Raw genomic sequence first — 24,216 nt, forward strand, 5'->3', positions numbered from 1 at the left:
AAATGTCTGACTATTTAAGTGGGGCTCTCACCCCAACTGCATGACAAACTTCTTCTTTCTGCATGATGGCAGGCTAGCCTTCTGGAAAAAAGCCAAGATAAGGAACAGAGGCTCCTGGAGATGCCGGGGATTGAACCCGGGACCTCATACATGCGAAGCATGCGCTCTACCACTGAGCTACATCCCCACTTTTGCCCTCGAGCTGTTTGATGGATGCAAGGAATCCCTGAAACCCAGGGACTGCAAAGTCTCGATCATAATCAATGGAAGGTATTGTTTGAATAAAAGTGAAATATATGGAAATCGAAGCAAAAAATCCTTCGAGCCGGATTTGAACCAGCGACCTAAGGATGTCTGACTTTATGCTACAGTCCTCCGCTCTACCAACTGAGCTATCGAAGGAGTGGCTGAAGTATCTTTCAGCGCTGTAATTATCTCTCGCTCAAGAAAGGTTGTGGGGGTGGGGATCAGGAGCAGATCGATGAAAATCATGAACATTACCTGCAGCTCCCTCTCAAAGTCACCAGTTCTTAGAGCACACTGTAAGGTACATCTTATCACCCCAAAGGAGGATTTCAGACCAAAGTTCATGTTCTGTCTTGGCTTGGGGATAAGCAGGGGTGCTCCAAATTTCAATTTTACAGAAAGGAAAGGAACTTTGATACAAAGACCTTGGGCAGCATTGGTGGCAAATGGATGGCTGCGCGGAACCATGAAAGAAATGACAGAAAGTTATGGGAGTCATTACTACGCACCCAGCATCAAGAAAGTGCATTTTGGATGCATTTTCAAAAGGAAAGAGAACGGAAAAATCTGTAGATTGAAGGTGATTGAGATAAACAAAATATTCCGTTTTTCTAAAAGCTACTGTAAAGAGTCTCTGGTTTAGAAGAAGAACCCTTACCAATGATCAAGAGAGATGCGACAGATTTCTATCATCAAAGCATTATGGTTGTCAAGATGAATCATCACTTTGATGTCTTCAACAAGTAGGATTCTTTTGATCTATAATCATCAAAAATGAGATAGCCCCATTTCATGGGATTTTTCAAGGCAAACGTCTGACAGATTAAGCGGGGTCCTCATCCCGGTTGGAGGACATATCTCTTCCTTCATCATGATGCCAGCCTAGCTTTCGGCCCAAAATCCAAGGTAAGCATGGCAAAAGTCTGGAGTTGCCGGGGATTGAACCCGGGGCCTCATACATGCAAAGCATGCGCTCTACCACTGAGCTACATCCCCACTTCTGCAAGGTTTGACTGTATGATTGGAAACCCTGCATTGAACCGACGGCCACATCACCCCATTTGACTCTGCAGTATACAATGTCAGTCAGGAAAATCCTTCAGCCTTGTACCTGGATGATCTTCATGGTCTTATGTACAGATGCCTATATACAGCCTTCTTAGCGCAGTAGGCAGCGCGTCAGTCTCATAATCTGAAGGTCCTGAGTTCGATCCTCAGAGAGGGCATTTATTTCCTTCTTTTGGAATGCAAAATTCTCCGATTTTCTTGAAATGCGCAAACTATGCCTAGTTCAAAGATTTTTCCAAAGCAAATGTCTGACTATTTAAGTGGGGCTCTTACCCCAACTGCATGACAAACTTCTTCTTTCTGCATGATGGCAGGCTAGCCTTCTGGAAAAAAGCCAAGATAAGGAACAGAGGCTCCTGGAGATGCCGGGGATTGAACCCGGGACCTCATACATGCGAAGCATGCGCTCTACCACTGAGCTACATCCCCACTTTTGCCCTCGAGCTGTTTGATGGATGCAAGGAATCCCTGAAACCCAGGGACTGCAAAGTCTCGATCATAATCAATGGAAGGTATTGTTTGAATAAAAGTGAAATATATGGAAATCGAAGCAAAAAATCCTTCGAGCCGGATTTGAACCAGCGACCTAAGGATGTCTGACTTTATGCTACAGTCCTCCGCTCTACCAACTGAGCTATCGAAGGAGTGGCTGAAGTATCTTTCAGCGCTGTAATTATCTCTCGCTCAAGAAAGGTTGTGGGGGTGGGGATCAGGAGCAGATCGATGAAAATCATGAACATTACCTGCAGCTCCCTCTCAAAGTCACCAGTTCTTAGAGCACACTGTAAGGTACATCTTATCACCCCAAAGGAGGATTTCAGACCAAAGTTCATGTTCTGTCTTGGCTTGGGGATAAGCAGGGGTGCTCCAAATTTCAATTTTACAGAAAGGAAAGGAACTTTGATACAAAGACCTTGGGCAGCATTGGTGGCAAATGGATGGCTGCGCGGAACCATGAAAGAAATGACAGAAAGTTATGGGAGTCATTACTACGCACCCAGCATCAAGAAAGTGCATTTTGGATGCATTTTCAAAAGGAAAGAGAACGGAAAAATCTGTAGATTGAAGGTGATTGAGATAAACAAAATATTCCGTTTTTCTAAAAGCTACTGTAAAGAGTCTCTGGTTTAGAAGAAGAACCCTTACCAATGATCAAGAGAGATGCGACAGATTTCTATCATCAAAGCATTATGGTTGTCAAGATGAATCATCACTTTGATGTCTTCAACAAGTAGGATTCTTTTGATCTATAATCATCAAAAATGAGATAGCCCCATTTCATGGGATTTTTCAAGGCAAACGTCTGACAGATTAAGCGGGGTCCTCATCCCGGTTGGAGGACATATCTCTTCCTTCATCATGATGCCAGCCTAGCTTTCGGCCCAAAATCCAAGGTAAGCATGGCAAAAGTCTGGAGATGCCGGGGATTGAACCCGGGGCCTCATACATGCAAAGCATGCGCTCTACCACTGAGCTACATCCCCACTTCTGCAAGGTTTGACTGTATGATTGGAAACCCTGCATTGAACCGACGGCCACATCACCCCATTTGACTCTGCAGTATACAATGTCAGTCAGGAAAATCCTTCAGCCTTGTACCTGGATGATCTTCATGGTCTTATGTACAGATGCCTATATACAGCCTTCTTAGCGCAGTAGGCAGCGCGTCAGTCTCATAATCTGAAGGTCCTGAGTTCGATCCTCAGAGAGGGCATTTATTTCCTTCTTTTGGAATGCAAAATTCTCCGATTTTCTTGAAATGCGCAAACTATGCCTAGTTCAAAGATTTTTCCAAAGCAAATGTCTGACTATTTAAGTGGGGCTCTCACCCCAACTGCATGACAAACTTCTTCTTTCTGCATGATGGCAGGCTAGCCTTCTGGAAAAAAGCCAAGATAAGGAACAGAGGCTCCTGGAGATGCCGGGGATTGAACCCGGGACCTCATACATGCGAAGCATGCGCTCTACCACTGAGCTACATCCCCACTTTTGCACTCGAGCTGTTTGATGGATGCAAGGAATCCCTGAAACCCAGGGACTGCAAAGTCTCGATCATAATCAATGGAAGGTATTGTTTGAATAAAAGTGAAAGATATGGAAATCGAAGCAAAAAATCCTTCGAGCCGGATTTGAACCAGCAACCTAAGGATGTCTGACTTTATGCTACAGTCCTCCGCTCTACCAACTGAGCTATCGAAGGAGTGGCTGAAGTATCTTTCAGCGCTGTAATTATCTCTCGCTCAAGAAAGGTTGTGGGGGTGGGGATCAGGAGCAGATCGATGAAAATCATGAACATTACCTGCAGCTCCCTCTCAAAGTCACCAGTTCTTAGAGCACACTGTAAGGTACGTCTTATCACCCCAAAGGAGGATTTCAGACCAAAGTTCATGTTCTGTCTTGGCTTGGGGATAAGCAGGGGTGCTCCAAATTTCAATTTTACAGAAAGGAAAGGAACTTTGATACAAAGACCTTGGGCAGCATTGGTGGCAAATGGATGGCTGCGCGGAACCATGAAAGAAATGACAGAAAGTTATGGGAGTCATTACTACGCACCCAGCATCAAGAAAGTGCATTTTGGATGCATTTTCAAAAGGAAAGAGAACGGAAAAATCTGTAGATTGAAGGTGATTGAGATAAACAAAATATTCCGTTTTTCTAAAAGCTACTGTAAAGAGTCTCTGGTTTAGAAGAAGAACCCTTACCAATGATCAAGAGAGATGCGACAGATTTCTATCATCAAAGCATTATGGTTGTCAAGATGAATCATCACTTTGATGTCTTCAACAAGTAGGATTCTTTTGATCTATAATCATCAAAAATGAGATAGCCCCATTTCATGGGATTTTTCAAGGCAAACGTCTGACAGATTAAGCGGGGTCCTCATCCCGGTTGGAGGACATATCTCTTCCTTCATCATGATGCCAGCCTAGCTTTCGGCCCAAAATCCAAGGTAAGCATGGCAAAAGTCTGGAGTTGCCGGGGATTGAACCCGGGGCCTCATACATGCAAAGCATGCGCTCTACCACTGAGCTACATCCCCACTTCTGCAAGGTTTGACTGTATGATTGGAAACCCTGCATTGAACCGACGGCCACATCACCCCATTCGACTCTGCAGTATACAATGTCAGTCAGGAAAATCCTTCAGCCTTGTACCTGGATGATCTTCATGGTCTTATGTACAGATGCCTATATACAGCCTTCTTAGCGCAGTAGGCAGCGCGTCAGTCTCATAATCTGAAGGTCCTGAGTTCGATCCTCAGAGAGGGCATTTATTTCCTTCTTTTGGAATGCAAAATTCTCCGATTTTCTTGAAATGCGCAAACTATGCCTAGTTCAAAGATTTTTCCAAAGCAAATGTCTGACTATTTAAGTGGGGCTCTCACCCCAACTGCATGACAAACTTCTTCTTTCTGCATGATGGCAGGCTAGCCTTCTGGAAAAAAGCCAAGATAAGGAACAGAGGCTCCTGGAGATGCCGGGGATTGAACCCGGGACCTCATACATGCGAAGCATGCGCTCTACCACTGAGCTACATCCCCACTTTTGCACTCGAGCTGTTTGATGGATGCAAGGAATCCCTGAAACCCAGGGACTGCAAAGTCTCGATCATAATCAATGGAAGGTATTGTTTGAATAAAAGTGAAATATATGGAAATCGAAGCACAAAATCCTTCGAGCCGGATTTGAACCAGCGACCTAAGGATGGCTGACTTTATGCTACAGTCCTCCGCTCTACCAACTGAGCTATCGAAGGAGTGGCTGAAGTATCTTTCAGCGCTGTAATTATCTCTCGCTCAAGAAAGGTTGTGGGGGTGGGGATCAGGAGCAGATCGATGAAAATCATGAACATTACCTGCAGCTCCCTCTCAAAGTCACCAGTTCTTAGAGCACACTGTAAGGTACGTCTTATTACCCCAAAGGAGGATTTCAGACCAAAGTTCATGTTCTGTCTTGGCTTGGGGATAAGCAGGGGTGCTCCAAATTTCAATTTTACAGAAAGGAAAGGAACTTTGATACAAAGACCTTGGGCAGCATTGGTGGCAAATGGATGGCTGCGCGGAACCATGAAAGAAATGACAGAAAGTTATGGGAGTCATTACTACGCACCCAGCATCAAGAACGTGCATTTTGGATGCATTTTCAAAAGGAAAGAGAACGGAAAAATCTGTAGATTGAAGGTGATTGAGATAAACAAAATATTCCGTTTTTCTAAAAGCTACTGTAAAGAGTCTCTGGTTTAGAAGAAGAACCCTTACCAATGATCAAGAGAGATGCGACAGATTTCTATCATCAAAGCATTATGGTTGTCAAGATGAATCATCACTTTGATGTCTTCAACAAGTAGGATTCTTTTGATCTATAATCATCAAAAATGAGATAGCCCCATTTCATGGGATTTTTCAAGGCAAACGTCTGACAGATTAAGCGGGGTCCTCATCCCGGTTGGAGGACATATCTCTTCCTTCATCATGATGCCAGCCTAGCTTTCGGCCCAAAATCCAAGGTAAGCATGGCAAAAGTCTGGAGTTGCCGGGGATTGAACCCGGGGCCTCATACATGCAAAGCATGCGCTCTACCACTGAGCTACATCCCCACTTCTGCAAGGTTTGACTGTATGATTGGAAACCCTGCATTGAACCGACGGCCACATCACCCCATTTGACTCTGCAGTATACAATGTCAGTCAGGAAAATCCTTCAGCCTTGTACCTGGATGATCTTCATGGTCTTATGTACAGATGCCTATATACAGCCTTCTTAGCGCAGTAGGCAGCGCGTCAGTCTCATAATCTGAAGGTCCTGAGTTCGATCCTCAGAGAGGGCATTTATTTCCTTCTTTTGGAATGCAAAATTCTCCGATTTTCTTGAAATGCGCAAACTATGCCTAGTTCAAAGATTTTTCCAAAGCAAATGTCTGACTATTTAAGTGGGGCTCTCACCCCAACTGCATGACAAACTTCTTCTTTCTGCATGATGGCAGGCTAGCCTTCTGGAAAAAAGCCAAGATAAGGAACAGAGGCTCCTGGAGATGCCGGGGATTGAACCCGGGACCTCATACATGCGAAGCATGCGCTCTACCACTGAGCTACATCCCCACTTTTGCCCTCGAGCTGTTTGATGGATGCAAGGAATCCCTGAAACCCAGGGACTGCAAAGTCTCGATCATAATCAATGGAAGGTATTGTTTGAATAAAAGTGAAATATATGGAAATCGAAGCAAAAAATCCTTCGAGCCGGATTTGAACCAGCGACCTAAGGATGTCTGACTTTATGCTACAGTCCTCCGCTCTACCAACTGAGCTATCGAAGGAGTGGCTGAAGTATCTTTCAGCGCTGTAATTATCTCTCGCTCAAGAAAGGTTGTGGGGGTGGGGATCAGGAGCAGATCGATGAAAATCATGAACATTACCTGCAGCTCCCTCTCAAAGTCACCAGTTCTTAGAGCACACTGTAAGGTACATCTTATCACCCCAAAGGAGGATTTCAGACCAAAGTTCATGTTCTGTCTTGGCTTGGGGATAAGCAGGGGTGCTCCAAATTTCAATTTTACAGAAAGGAAAGGAACTTTGATACAAAGACCTTGGGCAGCATTGGTGGCAAATGGATGGCTGCGCGGAACCATGAAAGAAATGACAGAAAGTTATGGGAGTCATTACTACGCACCCAGCATCAAGAAAGTGCATTTTGGATGCATTTTCAAAAGGAAAGAGAACGGAAAAATCTGTAGATTGAAGGTGATTGAGATAAACAAAATATTCCGTTTTTCTAAAAGCTACTGTAAAGAGTCTCTGGTTTAGAAGAAGAACCCTTACCAATGATCAAGAGAGATGCGACAGATTTCTATCATCAAAGCATTATGGTTGTCAAGATGAATCATCACTTTGATGTCTTCAACAAGTAGGATTCTTTTGATCTATAATCATCAAAAATGAGATAGCCCCATTTCATGGGATTTTTCAAGGCAAACGTCTGACAGATTAAGCGGGGTCCTCATCCCGGTTGGAGGACATATCTCTTCCTTCATCATGATGCCAGCCTAGCTTTCGGCCCAAAATCCAAGGTAAGCATGGCAAAAGTCTGGAGATGCCGGGGATTGAACCCGGGGCCTCATACATGCAAAGCATGCGCTCTACCACTGAGCTACATCCCCACTTCTGCAAGGTTTGACTGTATGATTGGAAACCCTGCATTGAACCGACGGCCACATCACCCCATTCGACTCTGCAGTATACAATGTCAGTCAGGAAAATCCTTCAGCCTTGTACCTGGATGATCTTCATGGTCTTATGTACAGATGCCTATATACAGTCTTCTTAGGGCAGTAGGCAGCGCGTCAGTCTCATAATCTGAAGGTCCTGAGTTCGATCCTCAGAGAGGGCATTTATTTCCTTCTTTTGGAATGCAAAATTCTCCGATTTTCTTGAAATGCGCAAACTATGCCTAGTTCAAAGATTTTTCCAAAGCAAATGTCTGACTATTTAAGTGGGGCTCTCACCCCAACTGCATGACAAACTTCTTCTTTCTGCATGATGGCAGGCTAGCCTTCTGGAAAAAAGCCAAGATAAGGAACAGAGGCTCCTGGAGATGCCGGGGATTGAACCCGGGACCTCATACATGCGAAGCATGCGCTCTACCACTGAGCTACATCCCCACTTTTGCCCTCGAGCTGTTTGATGGATGCAAGGAATCCCTGAAACCCAGGGACTGCAAAGTCTCGATCATAATCAATGGAAGGTATTGTTTGAATAAAAGTGAAATATATGGAAATCGAAGCAAAAAATCATTCGAGCCGGATTTGAACCAGCGACCTAAGGATGTCTGACTTTATGCTACAGTCCTCCGCTCTACCAACTGAGCTATCGAAGGAGTGGCTGAAGTATCTTTCAGCGCTGTAATTATCTCTCGCTCAAGAAAGGTTGTGGGGGTGGGGATCAGGAGCAGATCGATGAAAATCATGAACATTACCTGCAGCTCCCTCTCAAAGTCACCAGTTCTTAGAGCACACTGTAAGGTACATCTTATCACCCCAAAGGAGGATTTCAGACCAAAGTTCATGTTCTGTCTTGGCTTGGGGATAAGCAGGGGTGCTCCAAATTTCAATTTTACAGAAAGGAAAGGAACTTTGATACAAAGACCTTGGGCAGCATTGGTGGCAAATGGATGGCTGCGCGGAACCATGAAAGAAATGACAGAAAGTTATGGGAGTCATTACTACGCACCCAGCATCAAGAAAGTGCATTTTGGATGCATTTTCAAAAGGAAAGAGAACGGAAAAATCTGTAGATTGAAGGTGATTGAGATAAACAAAATATTCCGTTTTTCTAAAAGCTACTGTAAAGAGTCTCTGGTTTAGAAGAAGAACCCTTACCAATGATCAAGAGAGATGCGACAGATTTCTATCATCAAAGCATTATGGTTGTCAAGATGAATCATCACTTTGATGTCTTCAACAAGTAGGATTCTTTTGATCTATAATCATCAAAAATGAGATAGCCCCATTTCATGGGATTTTTCAAGGCAAACGTCTGACAGATTAAGCGGGGTCCTCATCCCGGTTGGAGGACATATCTCTTCCTTCATCATGATGCCAGCCTAGCTTTCGGCCCAAAATCCAAGGTAAGCATGGCAAAAGTCTGGAGTTGCCGGGGATTGAACCCGGGGCCTCATACATGCAAAGCATGCGCTCTACCACTGAGCTACATCCCCACTTCTGCAAGGTTTGACTGTATGATTGGAAACCCTGCATTGAACCGACGGCCACATCACCCCATTTGACTCTGCAGTATACAATGTCAGTCAGGAAAATCCTTCAGCCTTGTACCTGGATGATCTTCATGGTCTTATGTACAGATGCCTATATACAGCCTTCTTAGCGCAGTAGGCAGCGCGTCAGTCTCATAATCTGAAGGTCCTGAGTTCGATCCTCAGAGAGGGCATTTATTTCCTTCTTTTGGAATGCAAAATTCTCCGATTTTCTTGAAATGCGCAAACTATGCCTAGTTCAAAGATTTTTCCAAAGCAAATGTCTGACTATTTAAGTGGGGCTCTCACCCCAACTGCATGACAAACTTCTTCTTTCTGCATGATGGCAGGCTAGCCTTCTGGAAAAAAGCCAAGATAAGGAACAGAGGCTCCTGGAGATGCCGGGGATTGAACCCGGGACCTCATACATGCGAAGCATGCGCTCTACCACTGAGCTACATCCCCACTTTTGCCCTCGAGCTGTTTGATGGATGCAAGGAATCCCTGAAACCCAGGGACTGCAAAGTCTCGATCATAATCAATGGAAGGTATTGTTTGAATAAAAGTGAAATATATGGAAATCGAAGCAAAAAATCCTTCGAGCCGGATTTGAACCAGCGACCTAAGGATGTCTGACTTTATGCTACAGTCCTCCGCTCTACCAACTGAGCTATCGAAGGAGTGGCTGAAGTATCTTTCAGCGCTGTAATTATCTCTCGCTCAAGAAAGGTTGTGGGGGTGGGGATCAGGAGCAGATCGATGAAAATCATGAACATTACCTGCAGCTCCCTCTCAAAGTCACCAGTTCTTAGAGCACACTGTAAGGTACATCTTATCACCCCAAAGGAGGATTTCAGACCAAAGTTCATGTTCTGTCTTGGCTTGGGGATAAGCAGGGGTGCTCCAAATTTCAATTTTACAGAAAGGAAAGGAACTTTGATACAAAGACCTTGGGCAGCATTGGTGGCAAATGGATGGCTGCGCGGAACCATGAAAGAAATGACAGAAAGTTATGGGAGTCATTACTACGCACCCAGCATCAAGAAAGTACATTTTGGATGCATTTTCAAAAGGAAAGAGAACGGAAAAATCTGTAGATTGAAGGTGATTGAGATAAACAAAATATTCCGTTTTTCTAAAAGCTACTGTAAAGAGTCTCTGGTTTAGAAGAAGAACCCTTACCAATGATCAAGAGAGATGCGACAGATTTCTATCATCAAAGCATTATGGTTGTCAAGATGAATCATCACTTTGATGTCTTCAACAAGTAGGATTCTTTTGATCTATAATCATCAAAAATGAGATAGCCCCATTTCATGGGATTTTTCAAGGCAAACGTCTGACAGATTAAGCGGGGTCCTCATCCCGGTTGGAGGACATATCTCTTCCTTCATCATGATGCCAGCCTAGCTTTCGGCCCAAAATCCAAGGTAAGCATGGCAAAAGTCTGGAGATGCCGGGGATTGAACCCGGGGCCTCATACATGCAAAGCATGCGCTCTACCACTGAGCTACATCCCCACTTCTGCAAGGTTTGACTGTATGATTGGAAACCCTGCATTGAACCGACGGCCACATCACCCCATTCGACTCTGCAGTATACAATGTCAGTCAGGAAAATCCTTCAGCCTTGTACCTGGATGATCTTCATGGTCTTATGTACAGATGCCTATATACAGTCTTCTTAGGGCAGTAGGCAGCGCGTCAGTCTCATAATCTGAAGGTCCTGAGTTCGATCCTCAGAGAGGGCATTTATTTCCTTCTTTTGGAATGCAAAATTCTCCGATTTTCTTGAAATGCGCAAACTATGCCTAGTTCAAAGATTTTTCCAAAGCAAATGTCTGACTATTTAAGTGGGGCTCTCACCCCAACTGCATGACAAACTTCTTCTTTCTGCATGATGGCAGGCTAGCCTTCTGGAAAAAAGCCAAGATAAGGAACAGAGGCTCCTGGAGATGCCGGGGATTGAACCCGGGACCTCATACATGCGAAGCATGCGCTCTACCACTGAGCTACATCCCCACTTTTGCCCTCGAGCTGTTTGATGGATGCAAGGAATCCCTGAAACCCAGGGACTGCAAAGTCTCGATCATAATCAATGGAAGGTATTGTTTGAATAAAAGTGAAATATATGGAAATCGAAGCAAAAAATCATTCGAGCCGGATTTGAACCAGCGACCTAAGGATGTCTGACTTTATGCTACAGTCCTCCGCTCTACCAACTGAGCTATCGAAGGAGTGGCTGAAGTATCTTTCAGCGCTGTAATTATCTCTCGCTCAAGAAAGGTTGTGGGGGTGGGGATCAGGAGCAGATCGATGAAAATCATGAACATTACCTGCAGCTCCCTCTCAAAGTCACCAGTTCTTAGAGCACACTGTAAGGTACATCTTATCACCCCAAAGGAGGATTTCAGACCAAAGTTCATGTTCTGTCTTGGCTTGGGGATAAGCAGGGGTGCTCCAAATTTCAATTTTACAGAAAGGAAAGGAACTTTGATACAAAGACCTTGGGCAGCATTGGTGGCAAATGGATGGCTGCGCGGAACCATGAAAGAAATGACAGAAAGTTATGGGAGTCATTACTACGCACCCAGCATCAAGAAAGTGCATTTTGGATGCATTTTCAAAAGGAAAGAGAACGGAAAAATCTGTAGATTGAAGGTGATTGAGATAAACAAAATATTCCGTTTTTCTAAAAGCTACTGTAAAGAGTCTCTGGTTTAGAAGAAGAACCCTTACCAATGATCAAGAGAGATGCGACAGATTTCTATCATCAAAGCATTATGGTTGTCAAGATGAATCATCACTTTGATGTCTTCAACAAGTAGGATTCTTTTGATCTATAATCATCAAAAATGAGATAGCCCCATTTCATGGGATTTTTCAAGGCAAACGTCTGACAGATTAAGCGGGGTCCTCATCCCGGTTGGAGGACATATCTCTTCCTTCATCATGATGCCAGCCTAGCTTTCGGCCCAAAATCCAAGGTAAGCATGGCAAAAGTCTGGAGTTGCCGGGGATTGAACCCGGGGCCTCATACATGCAAAGCATGCGCTCTACCACTGAGCTACATCCCCACTTCTGCAAGGTTTGACTGTATGATTGGAAACCCTGCATTGAACCGACGGCCACATCACCCCATTTGACTCTGCAGTATACAATGTCAGTCAGGAAAATCCTTCAGCCTTGTACCTGGATGATCTTCATGGTCTTATGTACAGATGCCTATATACAGCCTTCTTAGCGCAGTAGGCAGCGCGTCAGTCTCATAATCTGAAGGTCCTGAGTTCGATCCTCAGAGAGGGCATTTATTTCCTTCTTTTGGAATGCAAAATTCTCCGATTTTCTTGAAATGCGCAAACTATGCCTAGTTCAAAGATTTTTCCAAAGCAAATGTCTGACTATTTAAGTGGGGCTCTCACCCCAACTGCATGACAAACTTCTTCTTTCTGCATGATGGCAGGCTAGCCTTCTGGAAAAAAGCCAAGATAAGGAACAGAGGCTCCTGGAGATGCCGGGGATTGAACCCGGGACCTCATACATGCGAAGCATGCGCTCTACCACTGAGCTACATCCCCACTTTTGCCCTCGAGCTGTTTGATGGATGCAAGGAATCCCTGAAACCCAGGGACTGCAAAGTCTCGATCATAATCAATGGAAGGTATTGTTTGAATAAAAGTGAAATATATGGAAATCGAAGCAAAAAATCCTTCGAGCCGGATTTGAACCAGCGACCTAAGGATGTCTGACTTTATGCTACAGTCCTCCGCTCTACCAACTGAGCTATCGAAGGAGTGGCTGAAGTATCTTTCAGCGCTGTAATTATCTCTCGCTCAAGAAAGGTTGTGGGGGTGGGGATCAGGAGCAGATCGATGAAAATCATGAACATTACCTGCAGCTCCCTCTCAAAGTCACCAGTTCTTAGAGCACACTGTAAGGTACATCTTATCACCCCAAAGGAGGATTTCAGACCAAAGTTCATGTTCTGTCTTGGCTTGGGGATAAGCAGGGGTGCTCCAAATTTCAATTTTACAGAAAGGAAAGGAACTTTGATACAAAGACCTTGGGCAGCATTGGTGGCAAATGGATGGCTGCGCGGAACCATGAAAGAAATGACAGAAAGTTATGGGAGTCATTACTACGCACCCAGCATCAAGAAAGTGCATTTTGGATGCATTTTCAAAAGGAAAGAGAACGGAAAAATCTGTAGATTGAAGGTGATTGAGATAAACAAAATATTCCGTTTTTCTAAAAGCTACTGTAAAGAGTCTCTGGTTTAGAAGAAGAACCCTTACCAATGATCAAGAGAGATGCGACAGATTTCTATCATCAAAGCATTATGGTTGTCAAGATGAATCATCACTTTGATGTCTTCAACAAGTAGGATTCTTTTGATCTATAATCATCAAAAATGAGATAGCCCCATTTCATGGGATTTTTCAAGGCAAACGTCTGACAGATTAAGCGGGGTCCTCATCCCGGTTGGAGGACATATCTCTTCCTTCATCATGATGCCAGCCTAGCTTTCGGCCCAAAATCCAAGGTAAGCATGGCAAAAGTCTGGAGATGCCGGGGATTGAACCCGGGGCCTCATACATGCAAAGCATGCGCTCTACCACTGAGCTACATCCCCACTTCTGCAAGGTTTGACTGTATGATTGGAAACCCTGCATTGAACCGACGGCCACATCACCCCATTTGACTCTGCAGTATACAATGTCAGTCAGGAAAATCCTTCAGCCTTGTACCTGGATGATCTTCATGGTCTTATGTACAGATGCCTATATACAGCCTTCTTAGCGCAGTAGGCAGCGCGTCAGTCTCATAATCTGAAGGTCCTGAGTTCGATCCTCAGAGAGGGCATTTATTTCCTTCTTTTGGAATGCAAAATTCTCCGATTTTCTTGAAATGCGCAAACTATGCCTAGTTCAAAGATTTTTCCAAAGCAAATGTCTGACTATTTAAGTGGGGCTCTCACCCCAACTGCATGACAAACTTCTTCTTTCTGCATGATGGCAGGCTAGCCTTCTGGAAAAAAGCCAAGATAAGGAACAGAGGCTCCTGGAGATGCCGGGGATTGAACCCGGGACCTCATACATGCGAAGCATGCGCTCTACCACTGAGCTACATCCCCACTTTTGCACTCGAGCTGTTTGATGGATGCAAGGAATCCCTGAAACCCAGGGACTGCAAAGTCTCGATCATAATCAATGGAAGGTATTGTTTGAATAAAAGTGAAAGATATGGAAATCGAAGCAAAAAATCCTTCGAGCCGGATTTGAACCAGCGACCTAAGGATGGCTGACTTTATGCTACAGTCCTCCGCTCTACCAACTGAGCTATCGAAGGAGTGGCTGAAGTATCTTTCAGCGCTGTAATTATCTCTCGCTCAAGAAAGGTTGTGGGGGTGGGGATCAGGAGCAGATCGATGAAAATCATGAACATTACCTGCAGCTCCCTCTCAAAGTCACCAGTTCTTAGAGCACACTGTAAGGTACGTCTTATTACCCCAAAGGAGGATTTCAGACCAAAGTTCATGTTCTGTCTTGGCTTGGGGATAAGCAGGGGTGCTCCAAATTTCAATTTTACAGAAAGGAAAGGAACTTTGATACAAAGACCTTGGGCAGCATTGGTGGCAAATGGATGGCTGCGCGGAACCATGAAAGAAATGACAGAAAGTTATGGGAGTCATTACTACGCACCCAGCATCAAGAACGTGCATTTTGGATGCATTTTCAAAAGGAAAGAGAACGGAAAAATCTGTAGATTGAAGGTGATTGAGATAAACAAAATATTCCGTTTTTCTAAAAGCTACTGTAAAGAGTCTCTGGTTTAGAAGAAGAACCCTTACCAATGATCAAGAGAGATGCGACAGATTTCTATCATCAAAGCATTATGGTTGTCAAGATGAATCATCACTTTGATGTCTTCAACAAGTAGGATTCTTTTGATCTATAATCATCAAAAATGAGATAGCCCCATTTCATGGGATTTTTCAAGGCAAACGTCTGACAGATTAAGCGGGGTCCTCATCCCGGTTGGAGGACATATCTCTTCCTTCATCATGATGCCAGCCTAGCTTTCGGCCCAAAATCCAAGGTAAGCATGGCAAAAGTCTGGAGATGCCGGGGATTGAACCCGGGGCCTCATACATGCAAAGCATGCGCTCTACCACTGAGCTACATCCCCACTTCTGCAAGGTTTGACTGTATGATTGGAAACCCTGCATTGAACCGACGGCCACATCACCCCATTCGACTCTGCAGTATACAATGTCAGTCAGGAAAATCCTTCAGCCTTGTACCTGGATGATCTTCATGGTCTTATGTACAGATGCCTATATACAGTCTTCTTAGCGCAGTAGGCAGCGCGTCAGTCTCATAATCTGAAGGTCCTGAGTTCGATCCTCAGAGAGGGCATTTATTTCCTTCTTTTGGAATGCAAAATTCTCCGATTTTCTTGAAATGCGCAAACTATGCCTAGTTCAAAGATTTTTCCAAAGCAAATGTCTGACTATTTAAGTGGGGCTCTCACCCCAACTGCATGACAAACTTCTTCTTTCTGCATGATGGCAGGCTAGCCTTCTGGAAAAAAGCCAAGATAAGGAACAGAGGCTCCTGGAGATGCCGGGGATTGAACCCGGGACCTCATACATGCGAAGCATGCGCTCTACCACTGAGCTACATCCCCACTTTTGCCCTCGAGCTGTTTGATGGATGCAAGGAATCCCTGAAACCCAGGGACTGCAAAGTCTCGATCATAATCAATGGAAGGTATTGTTTGAATAAAAGTGAAATATATGGAAATCGAAGCAAAAAATCATTCGAGCCGGATTTGAACCAGCGACCTAAGGATGTCTGACTTTATGCTACAGTCCTCCGCTCTACCAACTGAGCTATCGAAGGAGTGGCTGAAGTATCTTTCAGCGCTGTAATTATCTCTCGCTCAAGAAAGGTTGTGGGGGTGGGGATCAGGAGCAGATCGATGAAAATCATGAACATTACCTGCAGCTCCCTCTCAAAGTCACCAGTTCTTAGAGCACACTGTAAGGTACATCTTATCACCCCAAAGGAGGATTTCAGACCAAAGTTCATGTTCTGTCTTGGCTTGGGGATAAGCAGGGGTGCTCCAAATTTCAATTTTACAGAAAGGAAAGGAACTTTGATACAAAGACCTTGGGCAGCATTGGTGGCAAATGGATGGCTGCGCGGAACCATGAAAGAAATGACAGAAAGTTATGGGAGTCATTACTACGCACCCAGCATCAAGAAAGTGCATTTTGGATGCATTTTCAAAAGGAAAGAGAACGGAAAAATCTGTAGATTGAAGGTGATTGAGATAAACAAAATATTCCGTTTTTCTAAAAGCTACTGTAAAGAGTCTCTGGTTTAGAAGAAGAACCCTTACCAATGATCAAGAGAGATGCGACAGATTTCTATCATCAAAGCATTATGGTTGTCAAGATGAATCATCACTTTGATGTCTTCAACAAGTAGGATTCTTTTGATCTATAATCATCAAAAATGAGATAGCCCCATTTCATGGGATTTTTCAAGGCAAACGTCTGACAGATTAAGCGGGGTCCTCATCCCGGTTGGAGGACATATCTCTTCCTTCATCATGATGCCAGCCTAGCTTTCGGCCCAAAATCCAAGGTAAGCATGGCAAAAGTCTGGAGTTGCCGGGGATTGAACCCGGGGCCTCATACATGCAAAGCATGCGCTCTACCACTGAGCTACATCCCCACTTCTGCAAGGTTTGACTGTATGATTGGAAACCCTGCATTGAACCGACGGCCACATCACCCCATTTGACTCTGCAGTATACAATGTCAGTCAGGAAAATCCTTCAGCCTTGTACCTGGATGATCTTCATGGTCTTATGTACAGATGCCTATATACAGCCTTCTTAGCGCAGTAGGCAGCGCGTCAGTCTCATAATCTGAAGGTCCTGAGTTCGATCCTCAGAGAGGGCATTTATTTCCTTCTTTTGGAATGCAAAATTCTCCGATTTTCTTGAAATGCGCAAACTATGCCTAGTTCAAAGATTTTTCCAAAGCAAATGTCTGACTATTTAAGTGGGGCTCTCACCCCAACTGCATGACAAACTTCTTCTTTCTGCATGATGGCAGGCTAGCCTTCTGGAAAAAAGCCAAGATAAGGAACAGAGGCTCCTGGAGATGCCGGGGATTGAACCCGGGACCTCATACATGCGAAGCATGCGCTCTACCACTGAGCTACATCCCCACTTTTGCCCTCGAGCTGTTTGATGGATGCAAGGAATCCCTGAAACCCAGGGACTGCAAAGTCTCGATCATAATCAATGGAAGGTATTGTTTGAATAAAAGTGAAATATATGGAAATCGAAGCAAAAAATCCTTCGAGCCGGATTTGAACCAGCGACCTAAGGATGTCTGACTTTATGCTACAGTCCTCCGCTCTACCAACTGAGCTATCGAAGGAGTGGCTGAAGTATCTTTCAGCGCTGTAATTATCTCTCGCTCAAGAAAGGTTGTGGGGGTGGGGATCAGGAGCAGATCGATGAAAATCATGAACATTACCTGCAGCTCCCTCTCAAAGTCACCAGTTCTTAGAGCACACTGTAAGGTACATCTTATCACCCCAAAGGAGGATTTCAGACCAAAGTTCATGTTCTGTCTTGGCTTGGGGATAAGCAGGGGTGCTCCAAATTTCAATTTTACAGAAAGGAAAGGAACTTTGATACAAAGACCTTGGGCAGCATTGGTGGCAAATGGATGGCTGCGCGGAACCATGAAAGAAATGACAGAAAGTTATGGGAGTCATTACTACGCACCCAGCATCAAGAAAGTGCATTTTGGATGCATTTTCAAAAGGAAAGAGAACGGAAAAATCTGTAGATTGAAGGTGATTGAGATAAACAAAATATTCCGTTTTTCTAAAAGCTACTGTAAAGAGTCTCTGGTTTAGAAGAAGAACCCTTACCAATGATCAAGAGAGATGCGACAGATTTCTATCATCAAAGCATTATGGTTGTCAAGATGAATCATCACTTTGATGTCTTCAACAAGTAGGATTCTTTTGATCTATAATCATCAAAAATGAGATAGCCCCATTTCATGGGATTTTTCAAGGCAAACGTCTGACAGATTAAGCGGGGTCCTCATCCCGGTTGGAGGACATATCTCTTCCTTCATCATGATGCCAGCCTAGCTTTCGGCCCAAAATCCAAGGTAAGCATGGCAAAAGTCTGGAGATGCCGGGGATTGAACCCGGGGCCTCATACATGCAAAGCATGCGCTCTACCACTGAGCTACATCCCCACTTCTGCAAGGTTTGACTGTATGATTGGAAACCCTGCATTGAACCGACGGCCACATCACCCCATTTGACTCTGCAGTATACAATGTCAGTCAGGAAAATCCTTCAGCCTTGTACCTGGATGATCTTCATGGTCTTATGTACAGATGCCTATATACAGCCTTCTTAGCGCAGTAGGCAGCGCGTCAGTCTCATAATCTGAAGGTCCTGAGTTCGATCCTCAGAGAGGGCATTTATTTCCTTCTTTTGGAATGCAAAATTCTCCGATTTTCTTGAAATGCGCAAACTATGCCTAGTTCAAAGATTTTTCCAAAGCAAATGTCTGACTATTTAAGTGGGGCTCTCACCCCAACTGCATGACAAACTTCTTCTTTCTGCATGATGGCAGGCTAGCCTTCTGGAAAAAAGCCAAGATAAGGAACAGAGGCTCCTGGAGATGCCGGGGATTGAACCCGGGACCTCATACATGCGAAGCATGCGCTCTACCACTGAGCTACATCCCCACTTTTGCACTCGAGCTGTTTGATGGATGCAAGGAATCCCTGAAACCCAGGGACTGCAAAGTCTCGATCATAATCAATGGAAGGTATTGTTTGAATAAAAGTGAAAGATATGGAAATCGAAGCAAAAAATCCTTCGAGCCGGATTTGAACCAGCAACCTAAGGATGTCTGACTTTATGCTACAGTCCTCCGCTCTACCAACTGAGCTATCGAAGGAGTGGCTGAAGTATCTTTCAGCGCTGTAATTATCTCTCGCTCAAGAAAGGTTGTGGGGGTGGGGATCAGGAGCAGATCGATGAAAATCATGAACATTACCTGCAGCTCCCTCTCAAAGTCACCAGTTCTTAGAGCACACTGTAAGGTACGTCTTATCACCCCAAAGGAGGATTTCAGACCAAAGTTCATGTTCTGTCTTGGCTTGGGGATAAGCAGGGGTGCTCCAAATTTCAATTTTACAGAAAGGAAAGGAACTTTGATACAAAGACCTTGGGCAGCATTGGTGGCAAATGGATGGCTGCGCGGAACCATGAAAGAAATGACAGAAAGTTATGGGAGTCATTACTACGCACCCAGCATCAAGAAAGTGCATTTTGGATGCATTTTCAAAAGGAAAGAGAACGGAAAAATCTGTAGATTGAAGGTGATTGAGATAAACAAAATATTCCGTTTTTCTAAAAGCTACTGTAAAGAGTCTCTGGTTTAGAAGAAGAACCCTTACCAATGATCAAGAGAGATGCGACAGATTTCTATCATCAAAGCATTATGGTTGTCAAGATGAATCATCACTTTGATGTCTTCAACAAGTAGGATTCTTTTGATCTATAATCATCAAAAATGAGATAGCCCCATTTCATGGGATTTTTCAAGGCAAACGTCTGACAGATTAAGCGGGGTCCTCATCCCGGTTGGAGGACATATCTCTTCCTTCATCATGATGCCAGCCTAGCTTTCGGCCCAAAATCCAAGGTAAGCATGGCAAAAGTCTGGAGTTGCCGGGGATTGAACCCGGGGCCTCATACATGCAAAGCATGCGCTCTACCACTGAGCTACATCCCCACTTCTGCAAGGTTTGACTGTATGATTGGAAACCCTGCATTGAACCGACGGCCACATCACCCCATTCGACTCTGCAGTATACAATGTCAGTCAGGAAAATCCTTCAGCCTTGTACCTGGATGATCTTCATGGTCTTATGTACAGATGCCTATATACAGCCTTCTTAGCGCAGTAGGCAGCGCGTCAGTCTCATAATCTGAAGGTCCTGAGTTCGATCCTCAGAGAGGGCATTTATTTCCTTCTTTTGGAATGCAAAATTCTCCGATTTTCTTGAAATGCGCAAACTATGCCTAGTTCAAAGATTTTTCCAAAGCAAATGTCTGACTATTTAAGTGGGGCTCTCACCCCAACTGCATGACAAACTTCTTCTTTCTGCATGATGGCAGGCTAGCCTTCTGGAAAAAAGCCAAGATAAGGAACAGAGGCTCCTGGAGATGCCGGGGATTGAACCCGGGACCTCATACATGCGAAGCATGCGCTCTACCACTGAGCTACATCCCCACTTTTGCACTCGAGCTGTTTGATGGATGCAAGGAATCCCTGAAACCCAGGGACTGCAAAGTCTCGATCATAATCAATGGAAGGTATTGTTTGAATAAAAGTGAAATATATGGAAATCGAAGCACAAAATCCTTCGAGCCGGATTTGAACCAGCGACCTAAGGATGGCTGACTTTATGCTACAGTCCTCCGCTCTACCAACTGAGCTATCGAAGGAGTGGCTGAAGTATCTTTCAGCGCTGTAATTATCTCTCGCTCAAGAAAGGTTGTGGGGGTGGGGATCAGGAGCAGATCGATGAAAATCATGAACATTACCTGCAGCTCCCTCTCAAAGTCACCAGTTCTTAGAGCACACTGTAAGGTACGTCTTATTACCCCAAAGGAGGATTTCAGACCAAAGTTCATGTTCTGTCTTGGCTTGGGGATAAGCAGGGGTGCTCCAAATTTCAATTTTACAGAAAGGAAAGGAACTTTGATACAAAGACCTTGGGCAGCATTGGTGGCAAATGGATGGCTGCGCGGAACCATGAAAGAAATGACAGAAAGTTATGGGAGTCATTACTACGCACCCAGCATCAAGAACGTGCATTTTGGATGCATTTTCAAAAGGAAAGAGAACGGAAAAATCTGTAGATTGAAGGTGATTGAGATAAACAAAATATTCCGTTTTTCTAAAAGCTACTGTAAAGAGTCTCTGGTTTAGAAGAAGAACCCTTACCAATGATCAAGAGAGATGCGACAGATTTCTATCATCAAAGCATTATGGTTGTCAAGATGAATCATCACTTTGATGTCTTCAACAAGTAGGATTCTTTTGATCTATAATCATCAAAAATGAGATAGCCCCATTTCATGGGATTTTTCAAGGCAAACGTCTGACAGATTAAGCGGGGTCCTCATCCCGGTTGGAGGACATATCTCTTCCTTCATCATGATGCCAGCCTAGCTTTCGGCCCAAAATCCAAGGTAAGCATGGCAAAAGTCTGGAGATGCCGGGGATTGAACCCGGGGCCTCATACATGCAAAGCATGCGCTCTACCACTGAGCTACATCCCCACTTCTGCAAGGTTTGACTGTATGATTGGAAACCCTGCATTGAACCGACGGCCACATCACCCCATTCGACTCTGCAGTATACAATGTCAGTCAGGAAAATCCTTCAGCCTTGTACCTGGATGATCTTCATGGTCTTATGTACAGATGCCTATATACAGTCTTCTTAGCGCAGTAGGCAGCGCGTCAGTCTCATAATCTGAAGGTCCTGAGTTCGATCCTCAGAGAGGGCATTTATTTCCTTCTTTTGGAATGCAAAATTCTCCGATTTTCTTGAAATGCGCAAACTATGCCTAGTTCAAAGATTTTTCCAAAGCAAATGTCTGACTATTTAAGTGGGGCTCTCACCCCAACTGCATGACAAACTTCTTCTTTCTGCATGATGGCAGGCTAGCCTTCTGGAAAAAAGCCAAGATAAGGAACAGAGGCTCCTGGAGATGCCGGGGATTGAACCCGGGACCTCATACATGCGAAGCATGCGCTCTACCACTGAGCTACATCCCCACTTTTGCCCTCGAGCTGTTTGATGGATGCAAGGAATCCCTGAAACCCAGGGACTGCAAAGTCTCGATCATAATCAATGGAAGGTATTGTTTGAATAAAAGTGAAATATATGGAAATCGAAGCAAAAAATCATTCGAGCCGGATTTGAACCAGCGACCTAAGGATGTCTGACTTTATGCTACAGTCCTCCGCTCTACCAACTGAGCTATCGAAGGAGTGGCTGAAGTATCTTTCAGCGCTGTAATTATCTCTCGCTCAAGAAAGGTTGTGGGGGTGGGGATCAGGAGCAGATCGATGAAAATCATGAACATTACCTGCAGCTCCCTCTCAAAGTCACCAGTTCTTAGAGCACACTGTAAGGTACATCTTATCACCCCAAAGGAGGATTTCAGACCAAAGTTCATGTTCTGTCTTGGCTTGGGGATAAGCAGGGGTGCTCCAAATTTCAATTTTACAGAAAGGAAAGGAACTTTGATACAAAGACCTTGGGCAGCATTGGTGGCAAATGGATGGCTGCGCGGAACCATGAAAGAAATGACAGAAAGTTATGGGAGTCATTACTACGCACCCAGCTTCAAGAAAGTGCATTTTGGATGCATTTTCAAAAGGAAAGAGAACGGAAAAATCTGTAGATTGAAGGTGATTGAGATAAACAAAATATTCCGTTTTTCTAAAAGCTACTGTAAAGAGTCTCTGGTTTAGAAGAAGAACCCTTACCAATGATCAAGAGAGATGCGACAGATTTCTATCATCAAAGCATTATGGTTGTCAAGATGAATCATCACTTTGATGTCTTCAACAAGTAGGATTCTTTTGATCTATAATCATCAAAAATGAGATAGCCCCATTTCATGGGATTTTTCAAGGCAAACGTCTGACAGATTAAGCGGGGTCCTCATCCCGGTTGGAGGACATATCTCTTCCTTCATCATGATGCCAGCCTAGCTTTCGGCCCAAAATCCAAGGTAAGCATGGCAAAAGTCTGGAGTTGCCGGGGATTGAACCCGGGGCCTCATACATGCAAAGCATGCGCTCTACCACTGAGCTACATCCCCACTTCTGCAAGGTTTGACTGTATGATTGGAAACCCTGCATTGAACCGACGGCCACATCACCCCATTTGACTCTGCAGTATACAATGTCAGTCAGGAAAATCCTTCAGCCTTGTACCTGGATGATCTTCATGGTCTTATGTACAGATGCCTATATACAGCCTTCTTAGCGCAGTAGGCAGCGCGTCAGTCTCATAATCTGAAGGTCCTGAGTTCGATCCTCAGAGAGGGCATTTATTTCCTTCTTTTGGAATGCAAAATTCTCCGATTTTCTTGAAATGCGCAAACTATGCCTAGTTCAAAGATTTTTCCAAAGCAAATGTCTGACTATTTAAGTGGGGCTCTCACCCCAACTGCATGACAAACTTCTTCTTTCTGCATGATGGCAGGCTAGCCTTCTGGAAAAAAGCCAAGATAAGGAACAGAGGCTCCTGGAGATGCCGGGGATTGAACCCGGGACCTCATACATGCGAAGCATGCGCTCTACCACTGAGCTACATCCCCACTTTTGCCCTCGAGCTGTTTGATGGATGCAAGGAATCCCTGAAACCCAGGGACTGCAAAGTCTCGATCATAATCAATGGAAGGTATTGTTTGAATAAAAGTGAAATATATGGAAATCGAAGCAAAAAATCATTCGAGCCGGATTTGAACCAGCGACCTAAGGATGTCTGACTTTATGCTACAGTCCTCCGCTCTACCAACTGAGCTATCGAAGGAGTGGCTGAAGTATCTTTCAGCGCTGTAATTATCTCTCGCTCAAGAAAGGTTGTGGGGGTGGGGATCAGGAGCAGATCGATGAAAATCATGAACATTACCTGCAGCTCCCTCTCAAAGTCACCAGTTCTTAGAGCACACTGTAAGGTACATCTTATCACCCCAAAGGAGGATTTCAGACCAAAGTTCATGTTCTGTCTTGGCTTGGGGATAAGCAGGGGTGCTCCAAATTTCAATTTTACAGAAAGGAAAGGAACTTTGATACAAAGACCTTGGGCAGCATTGGTGGCAAATGGATGGCTGCGCGGAACCATGAAAGAAATGACAGAAAGTTATGGGAGTCATTACTACGCACCCAGCATCAAGAAAGTGCATTTTGGATGCATTTTCAAAAGGAAAGAGAACGGAAAAATCTGTAGATTGAAGGTGATTGAGATAAACAAAATATTCCGTTTTTCTAAAAGCTACTGTAAAGA

The 24,216-nt window shown here is 44.4% G+C and overlaps 36 non-coding genes across 36 annotated transcripts; 11 read left to right on the top strand and 25 right to left on the bottom strand.

The window, feature by feature from the left end:
- Nucleotides 1-115: 115 nt before the first annotated feature.
- On the bottom strand, nt 116-187 carry TRNAA-CGC (transfer RNA alanine (anticodon CGC)). The gene has a single exon. It is a non-coding gene; the product is annotated as a tRNA-Ala (tRNA).
- A 129-nt stretch (nt 188-316) lies between these two features.
- On the bottom strand, nt 317-402 carry TRNAY-GUA (transfer RNA tyrosine (anticodon GUA)). The gene is given in 2 exon segments: nt 317-352; nt 366-402. It is a non-coding gene; the product is annotated as a tRNA-Tyr (tRNA).
- A 997-nt stretch (nt 403-1,399) lies between these two features.
- Nucleotides 1,400-1,472, top strand: TRNAM-CAU (transfer RNA methionine (anticodon CAU)). Its single transcript has one exon. It is a non-coding gene; the product is annotated as a tRNA-Met (tRNA).
- Nucleotides 1,473-1,671: 199 nt separating this feature from the next.
- TRNAA-CGC (transfer RNA alanine (anticodon CGC)) lies at nt 1,672-1,743 on the bottom strand. Its single transcript has one exon. It is a non-coding gene; the product is annotated as a tRNA-Ala (tRNA).
- A 129-nt stretch (nt 1,744-1,872) lies between these two features.
- TRNAY-GUA (transfer RNA tyrosine (anticodon GUA)) lies at nt 1,873-1,958 on the bottom strand. Its single transcript is given in 2 exon segments — nt 1,873-1,908; nt 1,922-1,958. It is a non-coding gene; the product is annotated as a tRNA-Tyr (tRNA).
- A 997-nt stretch (nt 1,959-2,955) lies between these two features.
- On the top strand, nt 2,956-3,028 carry TRNAM-CAU (transfer RNA methionine (anticodon CAU)). The gene has a single exon. It is a non-coding gene; the product is annotated as a tRNA-Met (tRNA).
- Nucleotides 3,029-3,227: 199 nt separating this feature from the next.
- TRNAA-CGC (transfer RNA alanine (anticodon CGC)) lies at nt 3,228-3,299 on the bottom strand. The gene has a single exon. It is a non-coding gene; the product is annotated as a tRNA-Ala (tRNA).
- Nucleotides 3,300-4,511: 1,212 nt separating this feature from the next.
- Nucleotides 4,512-4,584, top strand: TRNAM-CAU (transfer RNA methionine (anticodon CAU)). Its single transcript has one exon. It is a non-coding gene; the product is annotated as a tRNA-Met (tRNA).
- A 199-nt stretch (nt 4,585-4,783) lies between these two features.
- TRNAA-CGC (transfer RNA alanine (anticodon CGC)) lies at nt 4,784-4,855 on the bottom strand. Its single transcript has one exon. It is a non-coding gene; the product is annotated as a tRNA-Ala (tRNA).
- A 129-nt stretch (nt 4,856-4,984) lies between these two features.
- TRNAY-GUA (transfer RNA tyrosine (anticodon GUA)) lies at nt 4,985-5,070 on the bottom strand. Its single transcript is given in 2 exon segments — nt 4,985-5,020; nt 5,034-5,070. It is a non-coding gene; the product is annotated as a tRNA-Tyr (tRNA).
- Nucleotides 5,071-6,067: 997 nt separating this feature from the next.
- On the top strand, nt 6,068-6,140 carry TRNAM-CAU (transfer RNA methionine (anticodon CAU)). Its single transcript has one exon. It is a non-coding gene; the product is annotated as a tRNA-Met (tRNA).
- Nucleotides 6,141-6,339: 199 nt separating this feature from the next.
- Nucleotides 6,340-6,411, bottom strand: TRNAA-CGC (transfer RNA alanine (anticodon CGC)). The gene has a single exon. It is a non-coding gene; the product is annotated as a tRNA-Ala (tRNA).
- A 129-nt stretch (nt 6,412-6,540) lies between these two features.
- Nucleotides 6,541-6,626, bottom strand: TRNAY-GUA (transfer RNA tyrosine (anticodon GUA)). The gene is given in 2 exon segments: nt 6,541-6,576; nt 6,590-6,626. It is a non-coding gene; the product is annotated as a tRNA-Tyr (tRNA).
- Nucleotides 6,627-7,895: 1,269 nt separating this feature from the next.
- On the bottom strand, nt 7,896-7,967 carry TRNAA-CGC (transfer RNA alanine (anticodon CGC)). The gene has a single exon. It is a non-coding gene; the product is annotated as a tRNA-Ala (tRNA).
- A 1,212-nt stretch (nt 7,968-9,179) lies between these two features.
- TRNAM-CAU (transfer RNA methionine (anticodon CAU)) lies at nt 9,180-9,252 on the top strand. The gene has a single exon. It is a non-coding gene; the product is annotated as a tRNA-Met (tRNA).
- A 199-nt stretch (nt 9,253-9,451) lies between these two features.
- On the bottom strand, nt 9,452-9,523 carry TRNAA-CGC (transfer RNA alanine (anticodon CGC)). Its single transcript has one exon. It is a non-coding gene; the product is annotated as a tRNA-Ala (tRNA).
- A 129-nt stretch (nt 9,524-9,652) lies between these two features.
- TRNAY-GUA (transfer RNA tyrosine (anticodon GUA)) lies at nt 9,653-9,738 on the bottom strand. The gene is given in 2 exon segments: nt 9,653-9,688; nt 9,702-9,738. It is a non-coding gene; the product is annotated as a tRNA-Tyr (tRNA).
- Nucleotides 9,739-11,007: 1,269 nt separating this feature from the next.
- On the bottom strand, nt 11,008-11,079 carry TRNAA-CGC (transfer RNA alanine (anticodon CGC)). Its single transcript has one exon. It is a non-coding gene; the product is annotated as a tRNA-Ala (tRNA).
- A 1,212-nt stretch (nt 11,080-12,291) lies between these two features.
- TRNAM-CAU (transfer RNA methionine (anticodon CAU)) lies at nt 12,292-12,364 on the top strand. Its single transcript has one exon. It is a non-coding gene; the product is annotated as a tRNA-Met (tRNA).
- A 199-nt stretch (nt 12,365-12,563) lies between these two features.
- Nucleotides 12,564-12,635, bottom strand: TRNAA-CGC (transfer RNA alanine (anticodon CGC)). The gene has a single exon. It is a non-coding gene; the product is annotated as a tRNA-Ala (tRNA).
- A 129-nt stretch (nt 12,636-12,764) lies between these two features.
- On the bottom strand, nt 12,765-12,850 carry TRNAY-GUA (transfer RNA tyrosine (anticodon GUA)). Its single transcript is given in 2 exon segments — nt 12,765-12,800; nt 12,814-12,850. It is a non-coding gene; the product is annotated as a tRNA-Tyr (tRNA).
- Nucleotides 12,851-13,847: 997 nt separating this feature from the next.
- TRNAM-CAU (transfer RNA methionine (anticodon CAU)) lies at nt 13,848-13,920 on the top strand. Its single transcript has one exon. It is a non-coding gene; the product is annotated as a tRNA-Met (tRNA).
- Nucleotides 13,921-14,119: 199 nt separating this feature from the next.
- TRNAA-CGC (transfer RNA alanine (anticodon CGC)) lies at nt 14,120-14,191 on the bottom strand. The gene has a single exon. It is a non-coding gene; the product is annotated as a tRNA-Ala (tRNA).
- Nucleotides 14,192-14,320: 129 nt separating this feature from the next.
- On the bottom strand, nt 14,321-14,406 carry TRNAY-GUA (transfer RNA tyrosine (anticodon GUA)). Its single transcript is given in 2 exon segments — nt 14,321-14,356; nt 14,370-14,406. It is a non-coding gene; the product is annotated as a tRNA-Tyr (tRNA).
- A 1,269-nt stretch (nt 14,407-15,675) lies between these two features.
- TRNAA-CGC (transfer RNA alanine (anticodon CGC)) lies at nt 15,676-15,747 on the bottom strand. The gene has a single exon. It is a non-coding gene; the product is annotated as a tRNA-Ala (tRNA).
- Nucleotides 15,748-16,959: 1,212 nt separating this feature from the next.
- On the top strand, nt 16,960-17,032 carry TRNAM-CAU (transfer RNA methionine (anticodon CAU)). Its single transcript has one exon. It is a non-coding gene; the product is annotated as a tRNA-Met (tRNA).
- Nucleotides 17,033-17,231: 199 nt separating this feature from the next.
- TRNAA-CGC (transfer RNA alanine (anticodon CGC)) lies at nt 17,232-17,303 on the bottom strand. Its single transcript has one exon. It is a non-coding gene; the product is annotated as a tRNA-Ala (tRNA).
- A 129-nt stretch (nt 17,304-17,432) lies between these two features.
- TRNAY-GUA (transfer RNA tyrosine (anticodon GUA)) lies at nt 17,433-17,518 on the bottom strand. Its single transcript is given in 2 exon segments — nt 17,433-17,468; nt 17,482-17,518. It is a non-coding gene; the product is annotated as a tRNA-Tyr (tRNA).
- Nucleotides 17,519-18,515: 997 nt separating this feature from the next.
- TRNAM-CAU (transfer RNA methionine (anticodon CAU)) lies at nt 18,516-18,588 on the top strand. Its single transcript has one exon. It is a non-coding gene; the product is annotated as a tRNA-Met (tRNA).
- A 199-nt stretch (nt 18,589-18,787) lies between these two features.
- TRNAA-CGC (transfer RNA alanine (anticodon CGC)) lies at nt 18,788-18,859 on the bottom strand. Its single transcript has one exon. It is a non-coding gene; the product is annotated as a tRNA-Ala (tRNA).
- A 1,212-nt stretch (nt 18,860-20,071) lies between these two features.
- TRNAM-CAU (transfer RNA methionine (anticodon CAU)) lies at nt 20,072-20,144 on the top strand. The gene has a single exon. It is a non-coding gene; the product is annotated as a tRNA-Met (tRNA).
- Nucleotides 20,145-20,343: 199 nt separating this feature from the next.
- Nucleotides 20,344-20,415, bottom strand: TRNAA-CGC (transfer RNA alanine (anticodon CGC)). The gene has a single exon. It is a non-coding gene; the product is annotated as a tRNA-Ala (tRNA).
- Nucleotides 20,416-20,544: 129 nt separating this feature from the next.
- Nucleotides 20,545-20,630, bottom strand: TRNAY-GUA (transfer RNA tyrosine (anticodon GUA)). Its single transcript is given in 2 exon segments — nt 20,545-20,580; nt 20,594-20,630. It is a non-coding gene; the product is annotated as a tRNA-Tyr (tRNA).
- Nucleotides 20,631-21,899: 1,269 nt separating this feature from the next.
- Nucleotides 21,900-21,971, bottom strand: TRNAA-CGC (transfer RNA alanine (anticodon CGC)). The gene has a single exon. It is a non-coding gene; the product is annotated as a tRNA-Ala (tRNA).
- Nucleotides 21,972-23,183: 1,212 nt separating this feature from the next.
- Nucleotides 23,184-23,256, top strand: TRNAM-CAU (transfer RNA methionine (anticodon CAU)). The gene has a single exon. It is a non-coding gene; the product is annotated as a tRNA-Met (tRNA).
- Nucleotides 23,257-23,455: 199 nt separating this feature from the next.
- Nucleotides 23,456-23,527, bottom strand: TRNAA-CGC (transfer RNA alanine (anticodon CGC)). The gene has a single exon. It is a non-coding gene; the product is annotated as a tRNA-Ala (tRNA).
- Nucleotides 23,528-24,216: the final 689 nt, after the last annotated feature.

This window comes from Triturus cristatus, chromosome 4_1 (genome assembly GCF_964204655.1).
Source record: "Triturus cristatus chromosome 4_1, aTriCri1.1, whole genome shotgun sequence".
NCBI lineage: Eukaryota > Metazoa > Chordata > Amphibia > Caudata > Salamandridae > Triturus > Triturus cristatus.